Source organism: Myotis brandtii, unplaced genomic scaffold (genome assembly GCF_000412655.1).
Source record: "Myotis brandtii unplaced genomic scaffold, ASM41265v1 scaffold1229, whole genome shotgun sequence".
NCBI classification, from domain to species: Eukaryota; Metazoa; Chordata; class Mammalia; order Chiroptera; family Vespertilionidae; genus Myotis; species Myotis brandtii.
Genome location: NW_005354286.1, coordinates 128,496 through 151,540, shown reverse-complemented (window position 1 = coordinate 151,540; position 23,045 = coordinate 128,496). Strand labels below are relative to the sequence as shown.

The window sequence follows — 23,045 nt, the reverse complement described above, 5'->3', positions numbered from 1 at the left end:
CCACCCCCCGCTCATGCCCTCACCCCACTGGTGTCTGTGTCCATTAGTTATGCTTATGTGCATGCATACAAGTCCTTTGGTTGATCTCTCTCCCTTACCCCCACCCTCCCCTGCCTTCCCTCTGAGGAGAAATGGAGGTATTTTAAATGTGCCTATTGGACACTTTTAGCACATGCATGTACAATGATTATGTAATTATCTTGAGAAGACTTTAAAGTCTAAATTTCAGGCCTTCTGGCCTCGCCTCCGGGAAGGCCTACTCAAGCGTGCAGCACATTCCGTTTCTGACCACCTAATGGGAGGCCTTCCCTCCCACCCTGCCTCCCTCTCTTGTAAGTTTGAGTCCGGATGAGTAGAGGCAAGTTCCACAGGAACCAGGAAAGTGACCAGCGATTTTTGATCCTTGGGGATTCCAATTTTGTGTATATTTGCCATGTGACCTTGAGCAATGAAGTTTACCTCTGGCCTCAAGGAACTTACAGTCTTATCAGGGAGGTGGGCCTGGAGTTGTGAGAGTCCTAATATGGATGTGGGTGCAGACAAGGGTGCTTTTCTTCCTGCGTTCTAGATTAGAAATTTGCAAGCTGTGGTTTCCTACCAAGAGGATCGCAAATGGGATTAAGGACTAGACTTTGCAGCGTGAGCCGCTCTCTCCTTGGGCTCCCAGTGTTCAGCGACACCCTCTGGCACAGTGAGTGACAGGCGCCTGTTCACCTGTCCCTCTGCCCAGCTTGACGGCAAGCTCTGCAGGGCAGGGACTTGGCCTGTGCCCCATTATGTAGGTATCCTATGTGTTGTACTTTTATGTGGAACACAGCTGATACATACATAAAACATTGGAAGGAGTTGGGATCACTTACCGTGGTGGAAAGAAGGCTGTGAGTGGATTGATGGCAACCACAGCCATCCCCTTTTCCCCCCCAAGAATTGGCTGTCAACCACCAGGGGTCATTGAGAGCCGTGTGGGGCCAGGGTGCCTGAAAGTCCCCTCCCCTGCAGGCCTGTCCCAGAAACCAGGCTCAATTCCCTTTTCTACCCCATGCCCATAGCGCCTCTGCGGAGGGAAACTGAAATAGCTACCAGGTGGGTGCTTTGTAACAAGCCCAAGGGGTGAGTGGTATTATCTCCTATTTCACAGGCCAAGATCTGGAGCAGTCACCTCGCTAGCATGCAGGTGAGCCAGTCAGCATTTGAACACAGGTCTGCAATTCCACTTCCAGGGCCTTAACTAATGTGATACGCTGCTGCCTCTGCCCTGAGGACCAACCCAGCCATACACATTTAATTAACCTGACAGCCCAAGAAACTTAAATTACATCTAAGGATGAACTTCCTGACACTTAAGAAAAAAAAAATTAAAGCTAAAACGGGATATTCTAGAGCAGGGCTCTTCAAGCTGGCATCACAACCCGCAGTCACAGAATTAATTTGTGGGTGGACACGTTAAAAAGAAAGAAAAAGGGGACAGGATAAAAAATATTAGTACATCACTCATGGTAAGACTTGGTGTGTGTGTGTGTGTGTGTGTCCTGGATCACGATGGAAATATATTTCTGACTGTGGGTTATGGTCAAACATGTCCTAGAGAGAAAGAGATTATGGCAGGGGTCCTCAAACTTTTTAAACAGGGGGCCAGTTCACTGTCCCTCAGACCGTTGGAGGGCCGGACTATAGTTTAAAAAAAAACTATGAACAAATTCCTATGCACACTGCACATATCTTATTTTGAAGTAAAAAAACAAAACGGGAACAAATACAATATTTGTATTTGCATGTGGCCCGCGGGCTGTAGTTTGAGGACCCCTGGATTATGGTTTAGATCGATGTCGGTTAGATTGTCAAGTCCTTGGAGGCAGGGATCTGTTCTCTCTTCCTTTTGATGTTCCCTCCATCCTCAGCCCAGTGCTGAGTACATGGTTGGTCCGTGGGTCTGCTGGGCGAACTTCAGACTGGGAGACGTCACCACACATCCTGCCTGTGCTCCCAGGGACGTGAGAGTGGCGGTCTCTCCCACGCTCTGTGAGGAAAGAGAGAGAGAGAGACAGCCTGTGTGTGCTCCTTGAGAGTTTGGGCTTTGAAGTCTGAGGGACCAGGTTTGAGTTCTGTGTGCAGCATCCCGGTGAGTGGCTTTGGGTACGTTCCTTAACCCCACTCAGCTTCACTCTCTCCCTCGTTAAGCTGGGTTGTAAGGAGGCACCACCTCAGGGCTGCTGTGCGGATTAGAGGAGCCAACTCCAGGTACGTGCCTTCAGCACAGTGCTCGGCATCTGATAAGCTGCCAGGAAGCATTATCTGCTGCTCTTGTTTTTATGATTAATCTTCAGAGTGATTAAGTGACTCATGCCAGGTCACTTCCAGAGCCCCAGTTCTGTGATCGTCGTAGATCTTGAACTGAACTAGAAGCTGGAACCTGTGGTTTGGTTGTGAGTGAAAGGAAGTGAATGTTGGCAGTGGAGCAGGTGTCTGTGCGCTGAGGGGGACGTTCTGGTTTTGTAGGTGAGAGAAGCAAAGCATCTTCCTTATGTAGTGAGAGAGAGGACTACCCGGTGCTTTTTATTTTATCAGAAAACAACAGTTTCAGTTTAATGTGGGTGTTTTTTTTAAACCACAATTTAAAACAAAGCACAACTGTTTCCTGAAACTGAACATAACTATGTGTATGATTAACCTGGTGACGTTGTGTCCAGCACAGTAATATTTTTAGTGGAAACTCCAACATCTGGTAAATACTGATTCTGAAATCACCAACTGGGCCTAGCAGCACCGTTATCCAGTCAGAATTAACTATGTGAAAACAAATATGTGACAGGTTGAAGGTGCAAGACCCTGGACATGAGATGCTGGACAGAATCCCAAAGGGACCTGGGTTTTGGCATGAATGCCTCATTTTCAAGTCTGAGTCTGTTCGGTTCTCTGGTCTAGGCTGGGCAGTCTTCAGCCTTCTTTCTCCCTGGTTAACAGAGATTTTTGTTCTTCATATCCCTTTGTTCTGATTGTTTTTGCATCTTGGAAGGGAAAGGTGGAAGGCACTAAAAATTATCCCACGATGGATAATTTTTTAACATGAAGTGGGATCTGGTTTACACTGTAGTTGAAAAGGTGACTTTCTCCCTCGATTGGAAAAAGTCGAGTACAGTGGCTAAGAGCACAGACTTTAGCTAGACCGAGGTTTCCATCTGCCTGTGCTGCCCTAATTTTTTCAGCTTTATTGCATTATAATTATCAAATAGCAATTGTATGTGTTTAAAGAATACGACATGATGACTTGAAATAGTTATACATTGTAAAGTGATTACCACAATCAAGTTAATTAACACATGCATCACCCCACACAGTTACCACTGTGTATGACTGTAAGAACATTTACATTTGGTTTAAATGTGGTAAGAACATTTAAGATCTGTCTTAGCAAATTCCAAGTACACAATACAGTATTATTAACTGTAGTCACCATGCTGTACATTTCATCCCCAGGGCTTATTCATCTTATAACTGAGAACTTAATCATCTTAAAATTGAAAGTTTGTGCTTCTTGTCCATCATCTTGCTATTCTTCTCCACCCCGCCCCCCAGCTCCTGGCAACTACCATTCTATCCTCTGCTTCTGTGAGTTTGACTTTTTTTAAATATACATATTTTTAATATATTTTTATTACTGATTTCAGAGAGGAGGAGAGAGGGAGAGAGAGAGAGAGAGAGAGAGAGAGAGAGAGAGAGAGAGATATGATGAGAGAGAATCATTGATTGGCTGCCTCCTGCACACCCCCTACTGGGGATCGAGCCCGAAACCCAGGCATGTGCCCTGATCGGGAATCGAACCGTGACCTACTGGTTCCTAGGTCGACACTCAACCACTGAGCCACGCCGGCCGGGTGAGTTTGACTTTTTTAGATTCCACCTATTTGTGAGATCATATAGTATTTGTGTTGTTGTTGTATTTTTTGTATCTGGCTTATTTTACTTAGCATTATGGTCTCCAGGTTCATCCATGTTGCAAATCTGCCTGTGCTTCTAATGAGCTGTGTGACTTTGGGTAAGTGGCTTCACCTCTCTGCACCCCATTCTGTGAAATGGGCTCATAATAATACCACTACTGTATTGTTTGTGGAGAATTAAATGGGATAATATATGTAAAGCCCTCATTGTAATGCCTGCTTATGAGTTCTTCAGCACATGGGAGCTATCATCATCATCTTCATCATCATCATTATTCATGTTGTTAGTGGAAGGCTTGCCAGGAGACCAGGATTACAGACCTGGCTTTGCCATTGGTAACAGTGGGCCCTGGATATATTGCTGAACCTCTCTGACCCTCAGTATTATTTTCTCTAAAACAAGGGCGTGGCCCAGATGCTTCAGCCTCCTTTGAGCTCGAAAGCTCTGCCTGCGTTTGGTTTTTTATCTGGTCCGAGGGATGTGATGCTGGCTGCCCGGAGGGCGAGATCCCACTTTGTGTTAAGGACCCGTACCTCTGCCCTACGTAGCCCTCTGCCCTACGCAGCCCTCTGCCCTACGCAGCCCTCTGCCCCACGAAGCCCTCTGCCCCACGAAGCCCTCTGCCCTACGCAGCCCTCTGCCCTACGAAGCCCTCTGCCCTACGAAGCCCTCTGCCCTACGCAGCCCTCTGCCCTACGCAGCCCTCTGCCCTACGCAGCCCTCTGCCCTACGCAGCCCTCTGCCCTACGCAGCCCTCTGCCCTACGCAGCCCTCTGCCCTACGCAGCCCTCTGCCCTACGCAGCCCTCTGCCCTACGCAGCCCTCTGCCCTACGCAGCCCTCTGCCCTACGCAGCCCTCTGCCCTACGCAGCCCTCTGCCCTACGCAGCCCTCTGCCCTACGCAGCCCTCTGCCCTACGCAGCCCTCTGCCCTACGCAGCCCTCTGCCCTACGTAGCCCTCTGCCCTATGCAGCCCTCTGCCCTATGCGGCCCTCTGCCCTACGTAGCCCTCTGCCCTACGCAGCACTCTGCCGGATGCTAATCCTGATAGCCTTTGTTTTTCTTTCCTTGAATTTATATTCTCAGTGTCTCCCTTTCTCTAGCCTCTGCCCAATGACTCCTCATGCTTTTATGTATATTTTCTAGTATATTCAGACCACAGATATGCCCAGTGGGCTGGACTTAAATCTGGGTTTGGCAGAACCTCACACGTAGGGGATGTTACAAATAAGGAAGATTGCATCACTTTGTGTTGGTTTTTTAATCATGTCCGTGTTTGTCCTTATCACACTCAGCCCAAGCACGGAGGGCTGCCTGCATCGGAGGCTGACCAGGGAGAGTCATTCAGGAGAAAGGAATGACTTTTAAATTTGTAATAAGCTGCCTTCTCACTCTGTTTCCGTCCTGGCCTTTGGTTTTAGTTTGAACCTTAAAGGGCTGATCTCAGGGTAATTTTTTAGGTTGCACGTGTATCTTTACTCGCCACCCCTTTTGCATAAACTGAGGTGTGAGCTCATCTCTGGCCTGCTGCTGGTATTTCGGGTTATCATCTTGTTCTCGGGGACAGGCGTGCAGGACGAATTAATTGAGTTGTTTTCAGCCCGCTTCCTGCCTAATCGAACACCTGCCCGGTGAATGCTGCCAGCACGCCTGCCTGTACCTGATTTGTCAGCCGTCCCTGTCATGTTGGTGTCTCGCTGGTATCAGAAGAGTCAGCGTTGTCATTTGTAGTTAGCTTACCGTGTCCTTCAGAGAACTGTTTTACCCTTCACTTAATTTAAAGGTGCTGATGCGTCCTTTTCGGTACAGTCCCTCTGCATTCCCATCTTGTCGCTGTCCTCCCAGGTAACCTCATTGTTGATGGGCAGCCTCATAAAAGCTGCTGAAAGACCAGATGCAGAGAGAGTGTGTGCACCCTGGATTGCGCTCATGCTTGCCTTGCTCTCCCTTGGGCCAGACTAAGTTTCTTTTTGTTATTTTTTTTTTCCAGGCTTAAGTTTCTAGTAAGTCATTCTTAACGTAATGCACATGGTTTAGAGCCGATTAGAAATATTCTTTTAAGGGAATGAACACAAATTTTGTTTTTGGGTAAGACGTTGCTTATATTAGGTTCATAGCAGAAGATACAGATTTCCTTCGCAACCCCTGTCATTCCCTCTCCCACTTGCCTCCCCCAATGTCAACATCCCCCACCCCAGTGGTATAGTTGGTAAAATGGATGAACCTACATTGACACATCACAATCACCCATCGTCCCTAGTTTGCATTAGGGTTCGCTCTTGGTGGTGTACATCCTGTAGGTTTGGACACATGTGACATGTATCCATAATACTATGGGATCATACATAGTGTTTTCACTGCCCTGAAATCCTCTGTGCTCTGTTCATTCTTCCCACCCCCACTGCCTGGCAGCCTCTGATATTTCACTGTCTCCTTAGTTTGCCTTTTCTAAAATGTCATACAGTTGGACTCATACAGTATGTAGCCTCCTCAGATTGGCTTCTTTTACTTAATAATGTACATTAAGGTTCTTCTGTGTCTTTTCATGGCTTGATAGCTCGTTTCTATTTAGTGCAGCACAATATTCCATTGTGGATGTACCACAGTTTCTTTATCCATTCACCCGCTGAAGGACATCTTGGCTGCTTCCAAATTTTGGCAGTTATGAGTAAAACTGCTATGAACATTCACACGCAGGTTTTGTGTGGACATACGTTTTCAGGCCTTTTGGGCACATACCAAGAAGCACAATTGCTGGGTCATATGGTAAGAGTATGTTTAGTTTTGTAAGAAATAGAGCCTAATTGTCTTCAAAAGTGACTGCACCATTCTGCGTTCCCACCAACAGTGAATGAGAGTTCCTGTTGCTCCACATCCTCCCCAGCACTTGGTGTTGTCGGTGTTCTGGATTGTGCCCGTTCTAATAGGTGTAGGGTAGTGTCTCATTTTAATTTGCATTTTTCCGACGACCTATGAAGTGTGGCAAGCTTGCTTTTTAAGCGGTGCTGTTTTTTTTTTTGATGCTAGCAGCATGTCTTCCCAAAGAGAAACATGGTTTTAGCAGACATGAGAGCCAGAGCGGAGAATGCAGCCTTTCCTGATTCTGGTTCGGGGCCCTGCTGGTTCTTCTCAGCTTTCTTTGATTTAAAAGCCTTGTAGGCAGTCACATGGTTTTTAGTGAAGTCCTGTCTAGGTGTGACTTTGTTGTTAAAAATATTGTGGAGCGGCCCTGGGCGGGTTGCTCAGTGTGTTAGAGGGTTGTCCTGCTACATCAAGGTTCGGGTTCAATCCCTGGTCAGGGCACATACAACAAGCAACCAACAAATGCATAAATAAGTGGAACAACAAGTCGATGTCTCTCTCTTCCCTCTTTCCCTCCCCCTCTCTTCCTCCGTCCCTCCCTCACCCTCTTTGAAATCAATAAAAAATGTGTGCACGCGCGCACACGCGCACACACACATTTTTCCCCCCCTGGAGACACAGAAACCCTTGTTAATTATTTGCTAGAATTGCATAGCTTAATTTTCTCTTCCTAGTGTTCTTGGCCTTTTAAAAATAACTATACTGCTTGGGTTCCTTCTGCCTGGGTTTGAACTTATTCAAAAATTGGGTGAGAGTAGAAAAATATATTTTTTTAACTTCTTTGAGCTCACTTTGGTTTTACATTTTGCTTTCAGTTTTCTTTTGTATTTTCTTTGTAAAGTCTCACATTTTAAAAACATCTTAAAGGGCTCCTCAAAAAGTGAAACACAGAATTAATTACCATAGGAGCTGGCAATTCCATCCTAGGTATATTTGCAAAAGGATTGAAAACAGGGACTCTAATCTTTGTGTACAGATGTTCATAGCAGCACTGTTCACAATACCCAAATGGAAACAGCCCAAATGTCCATCAGTTAATGAATGGATAAACAAAATGCGGCATATCCGTACAATGGAATATTATTCAGCCATAAAAAGAAATGAAGTACAGATATATGCTACAGCCTGGATAAACCTTGAAAACACGGTGCTACAAGTGAAAGAAGCCAAACACAAAGGCCACAAATTATGTGATTGCATTTATTTTTATTATTTTTTAATGTATATTTTTTATTGTTGACAGTATTACAGATGTCTCCCATTTTCCCCCCTTTACCCCTCTCTGCCCAGCCCCTACCCAGCCCCTCAGATCTTCAGTACCCTTTTGTCTGTGTGCATGCGCTGTGCATATAAGTATACAAGTTCTTTGGTTTATCTCTTCTTGGCCCCAAATCCCACATCGAGGAATGTCAGTCTGTTCCATGCCTCCCTGCTTCGGGTCTTATTTTGTTGGTCAATTAATTTTGTTCATTAGATTCTATGTGATTGCATTTGTGTGAAATATCCAGAGTAGATAAATGCATAGAGACAGAAAACACATGAGTGGTTGCCAGGGGCTGGGGGAGGGGAGCATGAGGATTGACCACTTAATGGTATGAGTTTTTTGGGGGGTGGGGGGTGGGGCTAGCAATGAAAATATTTTGGAACTAGATAGAGATAGTAGTCGTACAACCTTGTGAATGCGCTGAATGACACTGAATTGAATACTTTACAAATGGTGCGTTTATGTTATGTGAATTTTATCTGTTACAATCATTTTTTAAAAAGAATAGTTTATTGATTTTGAGAGAGAGGAAAGGAGGGAAATAGCGATGTGAGAGTACAACAGTGAGAGGGCAACATTGGTTGGCTGCCCCTCCTGCAGGCACCCCACTGGGAACCGAGTCTGAAACTCCGGGTGGGGGAGGGGGATGTGCCCTGACTGGGAATCGAACCGGCAAACCTTTGGTTCACTGGGAGGGAGAGAAAGATAGAAATATCAACAATGAGAGAGAATCATTGATCAGCTGCCTCCTGCAGCATGTGTCTTGGACAGGAATTGAACCCAATGACTGACGTTCTATCCCCTGAGCCAAACCGGCTAGGCTGCAGTGGTCGGCAAACTGCGGCTACCCACGTGCAAGTGGCTCTCTGGAGAGTAACTCTTGTATGGTGTCCCTGCAAAAGCCACCCTTGGCAAAAACATTCATGTGCTGTCCCTTCAAAAATTGACTGTACCTAGCCCAGTGGTCGGCAAACTGCGGCTCGCGAGCCACATGCTGGTCTTTGGCCCCTTGAGTGTGGCTCTTCCACAAAATACCGACTTCTGCGCATGGGCCACAAAGTTTCAATCGCACTGTACATGCGCGCCCGCACGTGGTATTTTGTGGAAGAGCCACACTCAAGGGGCCAAAGACCAGCATGTGGCTCGCGAGCCGCAGTTTGCCGACCACTGGGCTAGGTACAGTCAATTTTTGAAGGGACAGCACATGAATGTTTTTGCCAAGGGTGGCTTTTGCAGGGACACCATACAAGAGTTACTCTCCAGAGAGCCACTTGCACGTGGGTACAACGGAGTGCGCAGTCCCTGCCACTCAGCGCTGCCAGTCCCCAGGTGGAGAGTTAGCCCCTGACAGTCGCCTCCCCGCGCAACCAGTTCTTTCTTCCGTGAAGAGGGCTTAAAAGCAGGCCGTCTGGGGTTGCTGTGAGCATGAGGCGAGCTCATGGGTAGAAAGTGCTGCGCACACTCTAAGTGCTTGCTCCACATGAACCTTTATCTCTGGTCTGTGGAAGGAGAGAAGGGAATGGGCTCAGGGAGAGAAGCCAAGTGCTGGAGCTAGAGAAAGGGGGTGGGTTTCAGCCACGTAGGCTTGGGTTAGACCAGGGGTCCTCAAACTTTTTAAACAGGGGGCCAGTTCACTGTCCCTCAGTCCGTTGGAGGGCTGGACTATAGTTTAAAAAAAAACTATGAACAAATTCCTATGCACACTGCACATATCTTATTTTGGAGGAAAAAAAAACGGGAACAAATACAATATTTGTATTTGCATGTGGCCCGTGGGCCGTAGTTTGAGGACCCCTGGGTTAGACCTTTGAGAGAAGGTTAAACAAATTCTGTTTCCTAGATCCCTTTTGGAAGTCACCATAGCCGTGTGCAGCCAATGGAGCTGGCGAAAGTGAACGTCTGCTGCTAAAACACAGTATTTGTAGGGCACTTAGAACAGTGCCCTGGTGAGGGCTGTAGAAGCGTTTGACTAAATTAAGCCTCCCGAGGGAATTGTGCCAGTCTCAGCGAGGCAGTGATGGGTACGGGAAGAGAGTCACCAAAGAACGTATATGCTCATGTGCGGAGCCCATGGACACAGACAATAGTGTGGGGAAGGCTTGGGAGGGACGGGGGCTGGGTGGAGGGGGGCAAAGGAGGAGGGAATGGGGGACATCTGTAATACTGTCAACAATCAAACAAGAAGAAGAAGACTGGACCTAAGCAGAGGCTGCCTCGCTCAGCTGTAAGGGGAATCCGGGGAGGGCAGGGGCAGGGAGGCTGAAAAGGCTAGTCTGACTTTCATTGATGAAGAAATAACAGTTTTTATTTCTTGGCCCAGAATCGCAGCATGGAGAGATCTAGTTTTAGGATATTACTGGGATATAAATGGGTATATTGATCTCTCCCTTTTCTAATTCTGTTTGCACTCAACATCTTTTCTGCATGATTAGCACCTTATTCTTTACTGGCTGATCTTTACTATTGTTACTTCACAATTTAGTGCCCAAACAATGCCAGCTGTGATGTAGAAAGAAGAGAGATTGCTGGACTCGGCGTCTGAAGCGTGGCGGCTTTGTGGTAGTGTGCACGAACTTCCACTTACTTTTATTATTTAATCTGCCCGGCCTCTTCCATCTTTTTGAACTGGCATCCCCCCATTCCCCTAGCCCTTCTGGGGGACTGCTTATCCTCTGACCACTCTTGGGGCCTGCCAGCTGTGGTTTCTGATTGGTCCCCTGTGCCAAAGGTGGACCCTTTCCTGACTTGGCTAGACAGAACACTCCTGAAGTTTTAATTTATTTTTTTAGTGAAAGGAAAGAATTTATTGTTAGGCCCCAGGTGTCTCAGTGACTTCAAGGATGTAATAGGATGTTAAAATGGGGCTGTTCCCTGCCTCTGATTCTACAGAGCCACGGGCACAGGGATGTCCTTTGTACACCAGAGTGAGTGTGAGGCAGCCTCCTATGTGGAAATTAAAAGGAAAAGCCCAGAACTGGTTTTGCCACTTTTGGACCCCTCAGCCTGATCAGAGATAGTAAAGGGGCGGGGTTAGACTGTGGAGAGGGGAGTGGATTTATGGAGATGTGTCCTTGCAGAAGCTGCCCCATCTGTCCCCATGTTCCCACCATTCTGTCACTCAGCACAGGCTGGGTGACTGTAGAGGCACAGCAGGTATCATTTCAATCCCATCTCCCTGCAGTGTTGAACTTGAAGCCCAAGAGCCTTGTCCTCTGAGTTGGTGAAGCTGGGGAAATGGGTCTGGAACTCAGGCCCTGGTTTCCCGCCTGGAGGGGGATGCTGGGCTGCCGTGGGGCAGGAGGAAACCTCAGGCAGAGAGAAGCCCAGATTTGGGATGTGCTCTTCAGGGAACCCTCCGCTCGCTGCGCTGCCCTTCCTTGGGGTAGTTTCTTTTTGCCTAAGCCAGTGGTCGGCAAACTGCGGCTCGCGAGCCACATGCGGCTCTTTGGCCCCTTGAGTGTGGCTCTTCCTAAGCCTTAGGAGTACCCTAATTAAGTTAATAACAGTGTACCTACCTATATAGTTTAAGTTGAAAAAATTTGGCTCTCAAAAGAAATTTCAATCGTTTTACTGTTGATATTCGGCTCTGTTGACTAATGAGTTTGCCGACCACTGGCCTAGGCTAATTGAGGGACTGTGTTTCGTCCCTTATAACCAAGGGTCCTAAGTAATATTTTGTGACCTTCAGCAACTCACTCAGCTTCTCTTAGTCTTGGCCCCCTCCCCCCCCCCTTAGCCATGTGGACAATGGGGTAACATTAATCACCTCACAGTTTCTGAGATGTCCAGATGAAGTAGTAACGTATGTGAAAGCTTTTGGGGGACTGTAACATAGGAGATGGGGGGCTGTTACAAGTGTGGCGATTATTTCACTACCTGACAGTAACGATTTGATTGTTCTGAACGTTGTTGGTTTCTTAAATTAAACATTCTTACAGAAGCAAATGATGTCTTTAGCATGTTCCATTTTTTTGAAGAGTTGAAATAAGCTTGACCTGACCTAAGTATTTGTAGGTAATGAATGAATGGTTCTTGATAAATTATGGCCTTTTCAAGCCTAAAAAAAAGCTTTCTCTGATTTGAGCTCTAATTATGTCTTGGTGAGCATCGAGTACAGCTGTCACATCAGATGGGTTGCTCTCCATGCCTCTGTCCCAGGGGAAATCATGCTAAAATTTTAGAGTGATTGCACATTTATTTGGCTTTGGAGTTAAGTAGCCATAGGTTTGACTATCCTGATGTTGTCACTTACTAAACTGTGTTGTCTTTGAGCCACAATCTTGTCACCTGTGAAATGGGACTAATAGTCTCAACCCTGCAGATTGAGGATTAAGATGATGTATTTCAAGCCCCTAGCTGTGTCTTGTATGTGGTAAGTGCTAAATAAATGTAGCTGCTACTATTAAAAATGATAGCTTTAGTAATAGTTGCAGTTAAAGGGGTAAGACTAGAAAATATCAATATGAACTTGGTATTTAATGCCAAAATGAATGAGTATCAAAATCAGCTAATCAACTACTATCGGGTGCCTTATCTGTGTAAGGGGTAGGCGTAGATGGATAAGAAGGAGTATAACACCATTCCTGTCATTTGGGGGAACAAGTCATATGCATATAGAAAAAACAGGCAACCTACTAGGAGCTGGGCTTTGGGAGATGGCAGGAGATTGGAAAGGAGGAGGCATCCCAGAGAAGGAAAAGGTAACAAGGGAAGGGGAAGTGATGTAAAGACTGAAACGTTTAGGGCAGTGGTTCTCAACCTTCTGGCCCTTTAAATACAGTTCCTCATGTTGTGACCCAACCATAAAATTATTTTCGTTGCTACTTCATAACTGTAATGTTGCTACTGTTATGGATCATAATATAAATATCTGATATGCAGGATGGTCTTAGGCGACCCCTGTGAAAGGGTCATTCGACCGCCAAAGGGGTCGCGACCCACAGGTTGAGAACCACTGGTTTAGGGTGCTCTTTGGACTGTAAGTGCTCTATACCCATTATGCCTCATTTTCCTCTTTCATTTTTCCTGTCTTCCTGCTTCCATTGCAGGCCTGCTTAGTGTTTCGAATCATTAGGGTGAAGATCTATATCTATACCCATCCTGCATTCCAGGGTTTAACACTTATTGCAGACTTGTTTTCTCTGTGAACAGTTGGCTTCTTGTTGGCCCACACCATCAACTCATGAGAATTCTCTTAGAGCAGTGATGGTGAACCTTTTGAGCTCGGCGTGTCAGCATTTTGAAAAACCCTAACTTAACTCTGGTGCCGTGTCACATAGAGAAATTTTTTGATATTTGCAACCATAGTAAAACAAAGATTTATATTTTTGATATTTATTTTATATATTTAAATGCCATTTAACAAAGAAAAATCAACCAAAAAAAATGAGCTCGCGTGTCACCTCTGACACGCGTGTCATAGGTTCACCATCACTGTCTTAGAGGATTTTGCCTCCCCCCTCTGATTTGCTTGGCCTTGTTTTAGTTTCCTGCACTGTGAGTGGCTCTTTTGGAGTTTTATCGTGTTGAGTCTTGGCTGTCAATTCAGCAGAAGTTTGTTGAGCACCTACTACAGGCAGCTGGCAGGGCCATGGGCTCAGGAGGCCTGAGGAGCAGGGAGATTAATGAGCTGGGTGGCCCCTGCCCTGAAGCCACTCACTTAGTAGAAGAAACAGATGGGCAGACGGACTCTAATGAAATGTGATTAGTGCTTTATTTTGGTCGGATAAGGAAAGACGTTTGGCGGGAGCCTCAAATCCTCGAGTCCTCCGTCCGCTACTTAATGCTGTGCTCCATTCACAAAGGCTGTCTACCTCCCCAGCCCAGTCTAGAAACCTGCATTCTTTCTCGGTAGCTACAGTTCTGATGTGAATCTTTCTGCCTCGTTCCCTGATGGTAAAGGGCTTAGGTTCTTTTATCACCCCACCCAAATCCTCCTCCAGGCAGAATGTCTAGATGGAAATTCCAGATCTGGAAGTTTGTTCTCTTCCTCTCTTCCCACAGACTCACACCTGCTCCTCCCCTGGGTTCTCCATCTCATCAACCCAGAGGCCTTTGACACCTCCCTTTCTCACTCCTATTTTTTTAAAATATGTTTTTATCAATTTTAGAGAGGAAGGCAGAGAGAGAGTGATAGGAACATCAGTGATGAGAGAGAATCATTGATCAGCTGCCTCCTGCATGCCCCCTGCTGGGGATCGAGCCTGCAACCTGGGCATGTGCCCTTGACTGGAATTGAACTCGGGACCCTTCAGTCCGCAGGCTGACACTCTATCCACTGAGCCAAACTGGCTAGGGTTCTCACCCCTATTCTTTATTATTTCCTTTCTTCTACTTACTCTGGGCCTTTCTTGTTTGCTAATTCTTTTAGTTGTAGGGTTAGATAGTTTATTAGAGATTTTTCTTGTTTCTTGAGGTAGGCCTATAGTACTATGAACTTCCCTCTCAGGACTGATTGTGCTGTGTCCCATAGATTTTGGGTTGTTGTGTGTTCATTTCATTTGTTTCTAGAAGTTTTTAACTTCTTCCTTGATCTCATTGGTAACCCATTCATCTATACCAGTGGTTCTCAACCTTCTGGCCCTTTAAATACAGTTCCTCATGTTGTGACCCAACCATAAAATTATTTTTGTTGCTACTTCATAACTGTAATGTTGCTACTGTTATGAATTGTAATGCAAATATCTGATATGCAGGGTGGTCTTAGGTGACCCCTGTGAAAGTGTCTTTCAACCGCCAAAGGAGTCGTGACCCACAGGTTGAGAACCGCTGATCTATACTAATAAAAGGGTAATATGCTAATTAGACCAGACATCTTCTGGACAAAGCCATGACATGAGGGTGGGGTCGAGGCTGAGGCAGTTAGGGGTGATCAGGCCGGCAGGGGAGAGCAGTCAGTGATGAGGCCAGCAGGGGAGGGCAGTTAAGGGCAATGAGGTAGGCAGGGGAGGACAGTTAGGGGCCAGCAGGGGAGCAGTTAGCGGGCGATCAGGCCGGCAGGCAGAGGCGGTTAGGGGCATCTGGCTGGCAGGCAGAGGCGGTTAGGGATGATCAGGCAGGCGAGCGGTTAGGAGCCAGCAGTTCCGGATTGTGAGAGGGATGTCCAACTGCCTGTTTAGGCCCGATCCCTGCAGGCAGTCAGACATCCCCTGAGGGGTCCCGGATTGGAGAGGGTGCAGGCCGGGCTGAGGTACCACCTCCCGTGCACGAATTCCGTGTACCGGGCCTCTAGTTGTTTAATAACATGCTATTTAGCCTCCATGTGTTTGAATGTTGATTATTCACCAAGTCCTGTCAATTCTGTCTTCTCCTACTTCTTTCCTCATTGCCATCTCCCAAGTCCAAGCCATCATCTCCAGCTGTAGGTCATGACCCAAGCCATTGGGTTCTAAAAATAATTTAGAGGATCTTTACTAGCATTTAAAAACAAAAAAGAAAGAGAAGTAGAATGAAAAACTTTAGAGTGGAGTCCGTGTAGTGAGGCTGAGTTTTATTTTGTGAGACTTGTACTTGTGTGCAGTAATAGTTTTACAAAGAAAGGTTAACATTGCTAAGGATTTCACATCTATTGACTTACTTATCCTGCACAACAACCTATGCTGTAGGATCATTATTGTTACCCTTGCTTTACGGATGAGGAAACGGAGGCTCAGGGCATTTGAAAAACTGGCCCAACATCACAGAGAATGCCAGTGTCCCCGCCCACCCACTAGCCCAGGCTGGTGGCCAGCCTCTCATAGACTGTGTGTGTGTGTGTGTGTGTGTGTGTGTGTGTGTGTGTGTGTGTGTACTGGGTGGCAAAGTAAGTGTCTTTCTTATTCTGCAAATTGTGGTAAAAAAAAAAAAGTTGAAGAGTTTCTTTTTGACAGATATCTGTACCTTCACCCTTATCCCCTCCACATCTCCAAGCAGCAGCCACAATAACCTTCTACAATGCAAACTGGATGATGCTTCTCTATAGCAGGGTCCCATACTCTTAGGAGAGCGTGCAGTCCATGTGGTGACAGGCCTGTGGAGCCTGGTCCCTGCTGGCCACTTGGGCCTTGCAGCTCATCCTTCCTCAGAGACTTTGAGACCCCCCCTCCGAGGCCTCTGAATGTGCTCCCAGTACCTCAGCTCAGGCCCTTTATGGCCTGCTCCCAAGCTATCCCGGACTGCAGTTCACAGCATGTACTATATCCATAAAGTAATAGTTTCTTGTTCAATTGATGTCTGTTTGGGGTAGGGACACATAGGCTGGCTCACACCCCAGCCCTGGGGGCAGTGTCTGGCATGTCAGTGAGTGAATGCTTACTGGGTGTTCCACTAGCTGTTGGTATCTGACTAAAGGGGTCCATTTGCCTGCCAGCATCAAAGCCCAATAGGACACAAACAGGAGCTTGCAGCAGAGAAAATGGCCTAGGCCTAGAGTCACAGGTGAGCTAATGCTCAGAGACCTGTCTCTTAGATGGCTTCCCGGGGATGGGCTGGCTGTCTAGGTGAGAAATCATTAGTCATGGTGACTAAGGGAGTTAGGATCATGGTCCATACTGATTGGTGATCATTAGTCATTGCATCTGGTCCTGATATCAGCCATGGTGTCGCTTTGTCTGGTTTCCCTGCTCTTCTGGGCCTGGAGCTGAAACACAACTGAGGCCTAGATGTTCTCTCTTGTGTCACCGAAACGCTTTCTCCATCTGTGGTCAGCAGACCTGAGATGAAAGGACAAACCCCACACCGTGGTCTCATCACCCCAGTGTCCAAATTTGTACTCTACAGGGTGAGCTGAATAAAACCACGTAATGTGCTTTTCATGCTCCGCTGCTCTGACCTGCCTGATTTGGAGTAATTCTTCTCTTCTCCGCCATGCAAAAGAAAACACAAAATGCACCCGACCTTCTATTTGGTCCATACATTTCACCCTGCCCATACATTGGGGGAAAATGTTAATACAGTCTTTCTATGAATATGTTTAATCAAAGAACTTGATGTGGATACAGTAAATTGGCCTTTGGTTTTCTGTCTGCATAGATGATAGCAGGAGGGTTTTGCAACAGAATAACCTTGGAGTCAGGACTTCGGTAAGAAGATCAAGCCACTGTTTAATTTGATGTTTCATTCTGTGAAGTCACCTACAGAGAAATCAAACATTTACCTAAACCACTGCTTTTGGTTCTTGGCATGTGGCCGGCACCACTCACTTTGGGCTGGATGAGCTCTGGGAATGCATAAAAACCTCCCGTTGCTCCCTCCCACTCCCCACCCCACCATGTATAGATAGATGGACAGGAAAATATTTACCAGCTCAGAAACATCCTCTTGTTTCAAAGCCTGAAACTTCCTCAGCCACATCATGTTCCTGCCAGAGTCTGAAAACGAACAGGTCTGGGAAGGCCCAGGGATGCGTGAGCCTTAGAGAATGGCATGCATGTATCTGCGTTGCTGATTTTTCAGGTGTTGCTCTGAGATGGAATTCAGAAAATTCTCAGGGAGTTTTGGTCCTCTTGATTTCTAATTTTTGTGATGGAGTTAGAGTCGCAGAAATATCATGAGTTGCTAATTTAAAAAATAATTTTCTTCTTTTTTTTGTATGAGCAATTCACACTGATTGTAGACATTTGGAAAAATATCAAAAGCCGTAATGCTGAAAATTACCCATAATTCTAGTATTCAGAGATAATCACTTACAAAACATTTTGTTGTATTTGCATGCATCTTTATATGCATAATTAAGATCATTGTGTATGAATTTTTATTTCTATTTTCCCCATTTAACATTTGAATATTTTTTCTTGCATTGAGAGCAGTACAGAGTAGGGGCTCGTCTTCGTTTCCTCTGGCTGCTGTAATAAATTTCCCCAAACTGGGTGGCTTAAAACAACAGAAATCTAGTCTGTCAGAGTTCTGAAAGGCCAGAAGTCTCAATCAAGGTGGAGGCAGGACTGTGCTCCTTCTGGGGGCTCTAGGGTCAATCTTTTCCTCGCCCCTCCCACTTTCCGGAGGCTGTTGGCATTCCTCGGCATGTGGGCCCATCCCTCTAATATCTGCCTCTGTGTTCACATTCCTTTCTTGTGTGTTTGCCTGTGTGTGTGTGTAATCTCTCTCTGCTTCTATCATGGGGACACTTGTGGTGGTCCTTCTGGGGGCTCTAGGGTCAATCTTTTCCTCGCCCCGCCCACTTTCTGGAGGCTGTTGGCATTCCTCGGCATGTGGGCCCATAATATCTGCCTCTGTGTTCACATGCCTTTCTTGTGTGTTTGCCTGTGTGTGTGTGTGTGTGTGTGTGTGTGTGTGTGTGTAATCTCTCTCTGCTTCTATCATGAGGACACTTGTGGTGGCATCTAGGGCCCACCCAGAAAATCAAGGCTATCTCTTCCTCTCAATCTTATCTTAATCACACCTGCCAGATCCTATAACATTTTCAGGTTCCAGAATTGGGGCCTGATGTCTTTGTGGTTATTATTCAGTGTAGTGTAGGGTTAAGAGTTTAGACTTTGGAGCTGGGCACAGTGGACTCAAATCCCAGTGCTGTCTCTTAGCAGCAGAATGGCCTTGGGTGAGCATCTTAACTCTCGGTGCCTCTATTTTCTGATCTGTAAAATGGGGATAAAAACAGTACCTACCTCTTTGAGTTGATAGAGGGATTGGGGGTTAATAACATGCAAAGCACCTAATAAGTATAGGATAGTGCCTGGTCCATGTAAGGATTAGCCGTTACTAATATAGTTGTTATTTTAATGAAAAATTCTTTGTAAAATGTTATTTTAACAGCTGCATAAAACTTTATGAATCTACCATAATTTATCTAATTTCCTTTTCTTGGCTATTAAGTTTATTTTTAGTTGTTTTTTAAAAAAATTTATATAGAACACTGCCATGGATACCTCTGAGGGTTCGGTTTTGTCCCCGTTTCAGATTGTTCCCTAGTGAAGTTCTGAAGATGGAGTTACAACATCAGATGGGTGGAAAGTTTTAAGCCACTTGTAAGGATATAACAAATTGCTTTCCAGAAAGATTGTGCCTGTTTCACTCCTACCAGTCGTTGGATGATAGAGTGCCCACTTTACTATGGCTATACCTGTATGGAGTATGATCATTTTAAACATTCTCAGGTGTTTTGGCTTGGTCTGCCCTTTAAGGCGGAGATGTAACAGCAAAAGAACTCAGCACAGTGGTTCCTTTAGCAAGGACTACTCGTGCCGGCAAGGCAACTTCTAACGAGAGAGTAAATCCTTGCTTTGTTAAGTCTCCAAGTGTTGTCTCTGTTCTATATGAAGCCTGGAAACTTCCTGAATGTTCTTGAGGATACAGGGAGGGGTGCTGGGGGAGAGGATGTTAGTAGCAGGGCAGTGCAAGGTACACAAGGATTTTAATGAAAAAGTTTTGTGTCTGTTTTCAGACTTGGACATGGAAAACTCTGAGTATTTTATGGGATGAGGGAGGCACTTGAACAGAAAACAGAGCAATTTAATCACTTTACAACTAAAGCCATGTGAGGGATGGGAATAGGGGTCGGGAGGGGACAGCTTCTGCACTGCCTGTCCGAGAAGGTGGGGACCAGCCCTGGGCAGGCCGAGGGCACAGACTGCATCTGCTCTTTGCACCCCTGCCACCTGTTAGCCACCTCTCTTTCTTGCCCCATTTCATGGTCTTGCCCAGCCCCGTCTCTGGGCTGTAGAGGAAAAGCAGGGTCCTAGCTGAGTAAAAGATGGGGGTGTTTTTTTCCTCAATGGTGAATTGGTTTGTGTGCACCATGTACAACTGGCCACAGAGGAGTTCAACACTATGCAAACCAGCTGTAGTGGACTAAATAGTAGCCCCAAAGATGTATCCAAATAGTGTTCTCTTATTTGGCAAGAGGGTGTATAGATATAATTAAGACAAGGATTTTGAGATGAGATCAATTTGGATTATCCAGGTAGGCCTAAATGCCATTATAAACGTCCTTATAAGAGAACAAGAGGGCGATCACACACATACACACACTCTCACACTCACACTGCAGTGAAGTGGACTTGTGATGTGGCCACCAGCCACCTGACGCTGGAAAAGGCAAGGAGCAGAGTCTCCCCAGAGCCTCTGAAGGGAGTGTGGCCCTGTGGACACTTTGATTTTGGGATTCTGGCCCCCAGAACTGTGAGAGGCTACATTGATATTGGTTTACACCACTCAGTCTGTGGTACTTTATTACAGCAACTGCAGGGAACCCATATACCAGTCTGTGCTCCATTTAATAAGACAGTTCCACTGATTGTGTACTTGGCTGTGTAGCAACATCATCCTATATACTAAAAGGCTAATAGGCAAATCAATCGAATGGTGGAATGACTGGTTGCTGTGATGCACAATGACCATCAGGGGGCAGACGCTTAATTCAGGAGCTGCCCCCTGGTGGTCAGTGCACTCCCACAGGGGGAGCGCTGCTCAGCCAGAAGCCGGGCTGATGGTTGGCGAGCGCAGTGATGGTGGCGGGAGCCTCTCCCGCTTCCATGGCAGCGTTAAGGATGTCCGACAGACAGCTTAGGCCCGCTCCTCAGAGGGAGCCGACAGTCAGACATCCCCCAAGGGCTCCCAGACTGCGAGAGGGTGCAGGCCAGGCTAAGGGACCCCCCCCCTCCGCCCCAGAGTGCACAAATTTCTTGCACCAGGCCTCTAGTATGCTATAAAAGCTTCGAAGGCTCTCCGTTTCTGTACTTGTGAACCAGCAGCAGAGTTGGAGAGTGGCACTGGTTTGCAGACCACCCTTGGAGTACCACCGGTCTCCTTCGTTTTATGAATGAGGCCCAGAGAGGAAGTGGTAGGACTGAGATTAGAGCATGGTGCCTCTGCTGCTTGCAGTGGATAGATGGGATGTGGCACCAGCCTCCTGGGGCCGGGTCTGGGGTGAGCAGACAGGAGAGCGGTCCTGCTGCCTGTTCTGTAGGCCAGCTGGTGTCCCTGTCACTGTTCTGTACCCTGCCAAGTGAGAGCAGATGCTCCAGGGAGCCTCTTAGAAGGCCCAGGAACCAGGGGAAACTTGCAAAGCCTCTGCTGCAGCTAATGAGCCAACAGCAGCAGGCGAAGGATCCTGTCAAGGGTAAAGGTCATTGCTTGCTGTCCACTTAATTTTCATTTGACTGCTTTAGTCCTGTGGTTTGGGTGTTATTTTCTGTCTGCAGTCCAATTTTAACTTTCTACATTTCCTGAATGGTAGTTATCATGTAGTGAGTGTGGGATTGAACTACAGTCATCTTGACTATTAGGCTGCTTGAATAACGTCCATCCAACTTAACTTGGCATTTAGGGCCCCCTGGAGAACCTTCTCCTTTCCAGCTCTGCCCCCCACCCTTCCCTTTCACACACCTTAATCCCTGAACTTGACCAAAATCATCACTCCAGTACAGGAGGGGACTCGAAGAGGTTAGATTCTTGAAGCCCTATAGTAAGGTCAGTTCATGGTTGACTAACTCAAGTGCTGATGGAAAACTATAGCAAGGAGATAAATCTTTAAAGATCTCAGGAAAGAAATGTTCACATTTACTAAAATAGACTCTAAAGGCAACACAAACAGCTAGTACCAGACACCAGTATCTGGTTTACCATCCAGCACAGTTGAATCACCAGGTGATTGTAACTAGGCAAGAGCAGAAGAAAAACCAACCTGCTGAGCCCAGCACTCATTGCTGACCTACTAAACCATGAGCAAATAAAATACTCATTATTTAAGACAAAGAAAAAAAAGGGCAGCACAATGAATCAAGACTGGGTTATTACACTTCTTATTTTAGTAACAATGGGCATTGTATAGTTACTCAATTATTCCTTGCTTACTGTGGGCACTTTTCAGTCACCTTTTTGTGTTTTCAATGAAATTTTTATTTATTTTGTTTTGTTATGGATAACGCCCATATTAGGAGTCCCTTTTCTCCAGTATCTGGGCTTCCATCTTAATATTAAACACTGCTGGGATTTTATGAATTATTTATTGGGTCTGTTCTCTGGGCCTCTTTCTTTCCTGTCAGATATCAAGGGACAGTAATTCAGAGGCCCGGGTCACTCTCTCATCTTTTATTTTTTCCAAGGCTTTGTTTCAGAAGCCTTTTTTCTTAACCCTCTACTTTTTTTTTCTTTTTCTAGTCTGAACCCTGGATCTCTTGTTTTTAAATCAGTGATTTTTGGTTGCAGGGAAAAGCGATGCCGTGGCACCAGCTTAGGTTAGTAGAGGGTTTGTTGTAGGAATGTTGGGAGTTGTAGAGAGCAAAGCTTGACCACCTGCTGGGAGCTGGAGCAGGAAGGCCCCTCTTACTCAGGACTGCGCGGTCCTGCTCATCTCGTGTGTGTGTGTGTGTGTGTGTGTGTGTGTGTGTGTGTGTGTGTGGCGTGGCGTGTCTGTTTCCCTGAATCAGGGCTCACTACTGTGTGCCTAAGTTTGCAAGTCTTTATTCTCAAAGGGTGTGTGTGTGTGTGTGTGTGTGTGTGTGTGTCATGTCTGTTTCCCTGAATCAGGGCTCACTGCTGTGTGCCTAAGTTTGCAAGTCTTTATTCTCAAAAAAGGGAAGGGGGCAGTGCGGCTGATGGTGATATGTCCATCCCCCAACTCGATCAATTGGGGGAGGGGAGCCATGTGATCGCCCTCTCAGAACGGACTTGGGGGATGTCCCAAAAATAGGGTGTGTGGAAGGGTAGCCCTCCAAACCTATTAAACCTCTTCTGATTTCTCAACAGGAATAACTCAAGTCACCTCTGCTGGAAATCGGTTTGCTGAAACTACTGAAACAGCAATTCTTGAAGTTGAAGAAAAGGTAAGGAGACGTAAATTCATATCTACTCAGGTTCTCTTCTCAGGGAAACACACGTGTGGGGAGGGAATCCTATCCCAGTCATTCCTCAGACATGCCTGATTCTGGATGTCATATTTCACCCCTCCTCTCTGCCTGGCACGTCCCTCCATCCCTCAGGGCCTTTCTCAAATGCTACCTCCCTGGAAATGAAGGCTCTTTGGTTCCTTCCTGCTGGCAGTGATTCC

At 46.3% G+C, this 23,045-nt stretch overlaps 1 long non-coding RNA gene across 3 annotated transcripts in view; it reads left to right on the top strand.

Moving 5' to 3' along the window:
- Window positions 1-1,136: 1,136 nt before the first annotated feature.
- The window catches only part of LOC102239645, a 43,624-nt gene continuing 21,715 nt past the window's right edge, over window positions 1,137-23,045 (top strand). Inside the window, exons 1-2 of one of the 3 annotated variants that reach the window (XR_001360674.1) lie at window positions 1,137-1,174; window positions 22,745-22,821. This is a non-coding gene — a long non-coding RNA (uncharacterized LOC102239645). Of the gene's footprint in view, window positions 1,175-19,001; window positions 19,024-22,179; window positions 22,234-22,744; window positions 22,822-23,045 lie in introns of those variants that run through there. The other 2 variants (XR_001360673.1, XR_313169.2) reach the window with 2 other exon arrangements.